The 5,250-nt window shown below is 37.7% G+C and overlaps 1 pseudogene; it reads left to right on the top strand.

The window, feature by feature from the left end:
* Window positions 1–3,310: 3,310 nt before the first annotated feature.
* On the top strand, window positions 3,311–4,494 carry LOC103350969 (non-histone chromosomal protein HMG-14 pseudogene; annotated as a pseudogene).
* The last annotated feature ends 756 nt before the right edge of the window (window positions 4,495–5,250 follow it).

Here is a 5,250-nt window from a genome sequence, read left to right as displayed (position 1 = left end):
GAAATTATGGGATATGTACTCTTTAGAATACTATACCGCAGTAAGAAACAACGAAATCCAGTCATTTGCAACAAGATGGAGGAATCTGGAACACATCATGCTGAGTGAAATAAGCCAGTCCCAAAGGGACAAATACCATATGTTCTCCCTGATCGGTGACAACTGACTGAACACCAAAAAGGAAACTTGTTGAAGTGGAATGGACACTATGGGAAACGGTGACTTGATCAGCATAGCCCTGACTGTTAATGAACAACTTAATACATTATCCCTCTTAGTAGTTTTTTTGTCTGTTCTACTTAATATGACTGGTTTAATTCTGTAATTAATACACAGTTATTCTTAAGTGTTGAAATTTAACTGAAATGTGATCCCTGTTAAACGTAAGAGTAGGAATAAGAGAGGGAAGAGATATATAATTTGGGACATGCTCAAGCTGACTTGCCCCAAATGGTAGAGTTAGAAACATACCAGGGGATTCCAATTCAATCCCATCAAGGTGGCATGTACCAATGCCATCTCACTAGTCCAAGTGATCAATTTCAGTTCGCAATTGATCATAATGAAAGGACTAAGAGTCAAAGGGAGCACATAAGCAAGTCTAGTACCTGCTAACACTAACCGATAGAATAAATAAAGGGGAGAGTGATCCAACATGGGAAGTGAGATGCTCAGCAGAGTCATAGAATGGCAGATGTCCTAAATAGCACTCTGGCCTCAGAATCAGCCCTAAAGGCATTCAGATCTGGCTGAAAAGCCCATGAGAGTATTTCAGGCATGGAAAGCCGGGACACTCTGTCAAAAGATCTCTGTGAGTGAGATCCCAGTGGAAAGAACAGGTCTTCAAAGAAGGAGGTACCTTTCTCTGAAGGGAGGAGAGAACCTCCACTTTGACTATGACCTTGTCTAAACAAGATAAGAGTCGGAGAACTCAGAGGGCTTCCATAGCCTTGGAAACTCATGACTGGAGCATAGGGAGATTACTGATGCCATAGACAGGAGTGTCAATTGGTAAAGTCAACAACAGGAGTCACTGTGCACTTACTCCTCATGTAGGATCTCTGTCCTTAATGTGCTGTGCATTGAGATTTAATGCTATAACGAGTACTCAAATAATATATTTCACTTTGTGTTTCTATGGGGGTGCAAACTGTGGAAATCTTTACTTAATGCATACTAAACTGATCCTCTGTAAAAAAAAAAAAAAAAAAAAAAAAAAAAGAAAAGAAAAGAAACTATCAACTCCCAACTTGACTCTCACTGGGATTAAACATGACAATAGGTCTGATCTGATTTCATCATCATTAAAAAAAAATCATCTATTATTTTTCACTTTATGTTTCTGTGTGGGAGCAAACTGTTGAAATCCTTACTTAATGTATACTAAGCTGATCTTCTGTATATTAAGATAATCGAAAATGAATCTTGATGTGAATGGAAGGGGAGAGGGAGTGGGAAAAGGGAGGGTTGTGGGTGGGAGGGACGGTATGGGGGGGAAGCCATAGTAATCCATTATTCGTACTTTGGAAACGTATATTCATTAAATAAAAGTTAAAAAAAAAAAAGAAAGAAAGAACTAGCTCTGCTGACAACATGATTTTAGCTCCATAAAACTATTTTTTGGGCTTCTGATCTCCAGAACTGTAAGATAACAAATTTATGTTGTTTTAAGCCACTAAATTTTTAGCAGTAACTCTAGGAAAATAATACAATACTGTACCTAAGGGTAATATTATGTTAGCAGATTTCTTCTAGGAGTAGTACTCTAGATAAATTAGTGAAAGCAAAATTAAAGAGGTATAAAAAAGAGAGAAATACTGCCCCCAGTTTCCCAAATTGTTTGGTTATATTAGGTTGTGGATATTTTTACATCACTACTGCCAACCATGACTTCATGACAATAGAATCTGTAGGAATGATAACAGTAAAAAAGGCTAGTAAATTTGCTAATATTTGTGAAGGGCATAGTACTTTTGCTCACCTATAGAACCATAAACAAAATAGCTGTTTGTTATCAATAGGGTGGTGTTAGTAACAGTGATAATTTTGTTACTAGGTCCAGTAGCAGTAATAAAAGTCATAATTTTTAAGTACATGTGATAGGTTCTGTGTTAAATATTTTATGAATAGCTATTTTAATTCTCATGTAATACAATGAAGTAAATAGCACCATCTCTATTTTCTTTTTTTTAAGATTTATTTTATTTATTTGAAAGAGTTACAGAGACCACTCCCCAGATGGCCACAATAGCCGCAGCTGCACCAATCCAAAGCCAGGAGCCAGGAGCTTCCTCGAGTTTCCCCACATGAGTGCAGGGGCCCATGGAATTGGGCCATCCTCTACTGCTATCCCAGGCCATACCAGAGAGCTGTATCAGAAGAAGAGCAGCTGGGACTAGAACGGGTGCCCATATGGAATGCTGGTGCCTCAGGCCAGGGCTTTAACCCGCTGCACCACAGCGCTGGCCCCATCCCTGTTTTATTAATTATGAATGTCAACCTCAGGAAGATTAAATTATTTCCCCAATATGTCATAGTTAGTAAATAGTAGTGGTAGAAAAATCCAAGCTTTTACAACAACTGAATTTAAAATTATTATTCATGTTCCTCTAAAATTAGCTGGTATACCCATAGAACTCTCGTTGCTAGGAACTGACTATTTAATGAAACAGAGTATCATGAAATGCAAGATATACTTGGTTGATGTAACATTCTTGCCAGTAGTTTGTATGTGTTGACTTGGTTGCCTCTTCTAAGAATATCCTTCCACTTGTCTCCTTAGTAAATAACCAGGCATCTTTGAAGTTATGATCCAGTATCACCTTGTTTGTGAAGCTCTTCTTGGCATTGCTCCTTCTTCTTGCTTCATGCTCATTCTTTGTTTTCTATCCCAGGTTGAAGATTTTTCTGTGCTAGCATTCACAACTTAACTTGTTTGTGCTTATTTTGTATGTATCTGTCTCCCTCACTGAGATATAAACTTTCTGGTATCAAGATACCTGTTTATTAACAACTGCATATACAGTGGTAACACAATTGTGGGCACATTAAAATGTTCAGTGGATATTTACCAATGGAGGTAAAAGTGAATGAGTGCATATGTAAATGAATAAATTAATTAATTTTACATTAGGGAGTAAGGTAAGTTCTTATTCCACAGCAATTAAGAGTTTTTCAATTCTTAGTAGTTTATTTTAAAATTCTAGTCTGCAATGCAACTATCTAAATAACTTGGTTGAATTCAAAGCATAATAAAAATAATTAATATGTAACCTGATGCAAAAATATTAGAAATACAATGCAAGGGGCGGGAGCGGCGGCAGCGGCCAGGCAGCCCAGCTCCGCGAAGGCTCTCGGCGCGCCACGGCCCGCAGGCACCCGGCACGCGCCCTCCGCGCCGCCAGGATGCCCAAGAGGAAGGTCAGCTCTGCCGAGGGGGCGGCCAAGGAGGAGCCCAAGAGGAGGTCGGCGCGCTTGTCGGCGAAGCCGGCCCCCGCGAAGGTGGAAACGAAGCCCAAGAAGGCCGCCGGGAAGGATAAGTCATCAGACAAGAAAGTGCAAGCAAAGGGGAAGAGAGGAGCAAAGGGAAAACAGGCCGAGGTGGCTAACCAAGAAGCTAAAGAAGACCTGCCTGCAGAAAACGGAGAAACGAAAAACGAAGAGTCCAGCCTCTGATGAAGCAGAAGAGAAAGAAGCCAAGTCCGATTAATACCATACACCATGTGTTATCAGTGCTCCCTGTCTCCCTTCTTGTACAATCCAGAGGAATATTTTTATCAACTATTTTGTAAATGCAAGTTTTTTAGTAGCTCTAGAAACATTTTTAAGAAGGAGGGAAGCCCACCTCATCCCATTTTTTAAGTGTAAATGATTTTTTTTAAGAGGTGAAATCATTTGCTGGTTGTTTATTTTTTGGTACAACCAGAAAATAGTGGCATATTGAATTCTGGGAGGCTTTGACTGTCTTGGGTGTCAGCTTAACATTCCATAGGTGGGGGTGGTTTTTATATCCTACAGTACAGCGCATACTAAATGGCAATTTGGAGTCTCAATTGTGCATTTAATCTGTCTTGAATATTTTCAGTTACTTCTCCCGTGTTTTGTAGAATTGTTTTCTACAGAAAACCACTCCTTGTTCTGTCAGAACCATGTGCACTCTGTAACATCTTCGGTTGTGGTAGTCCAGTTTTCCTAATGATTTTGTTAATGTGCCGTGAAAGATTGAAAATTTGAGTGTCGTGTATATGCTATTATATTGTGAATGGGTGGGATTTATGTAACAGCATCTGAAGATACTTGTACTTGATAGCCTCTTAAGGAAGAGTTGCCTCCAAATTTGAAGCTGGAAAGTCACTGGAATAACTTTTAAAAAAAGAATGACAATTCATGGCTTTTTAGATTTTTGGTACGTATGTTAAGAATTGTGTACAAATTAAAATGTGTGTGCTGATTCTCAACACCAATAAAATCTCAATTATGGAAAAAAAAAAGAAATACAATGCAAGTAGATTTGTTTCTATTACAAAGTCATTGTTCCAATTAAATGTCACATTTTGTGTTAATTATAAATTCTAGTTCTTTTTGTCCTGTGATAAGTTGAATACAAAGCTAAAGTTTTTGTGCATGAAGTTATATGTACATGAAAAAATGTTGTTTTCTAAAATGTGTATTAGGATGTTTTTGTGAAGTATATCCAGGTTCTCTCTCTTCTGTATGTATTATAATAAGTAATTAATCAGTTGTTACTCTGGGAAATATTTAGTACTGGTAACTTGAGTCAATTCACATGAACAGAGGGGATAATATAAATTCAATTCATTCAAGATATTCTCAGGCATTTATAGATGGTATTTGAAAATAGAGCTGAAGAAGAAACAATAAAAAGTCTAAATAATAAAAACATTCTTTTATTCAATTCTTTGTTAGTGTATAAGTATACTTGAATACAGAAATTGGACTTGTTTTATGAGAGTTTTCTGTATGAGGAAGACATTTTTCGAGAGCTGGGATTGGATGGGGTGGAGATATAGTGGGACAGAACCATTAGTTGAAGCAAGAGAAAGGGAAATCAGAGAACTAACATGTGTGATGGGAATTTTGAAAAGGTTGCTATGAAATACACAATTCTCTTTTTATTAGCTTTTCTGTTTTCTGTGTCAACCATATTGCTTTTGATGTGAGTGGGATATCACTAGGCTAACATAACAAAAGTCTGAAGTCTAAGGTAGTAGAGTATGTAAGGGGATATAA

Source organism: Oryctolagus cuniculus, chromosome 13 (assembly GCF_964237555.1).
Source record: "Oryctolagus cuniculus chromosome 13, mOryCun1.1, whole genome shotgun sequence".
Lineage (NCBI taxonomy): Eukaryota > Metazoa > Chordata > Mammalia > Lagomorpha > Leporidae > Oryctolagus > Oryctolagus cuniculus.
Note: the sequence above shows the minus strand (reverse complement) of the source record. Positions and strands in the feature narration are given on the sequence as shown.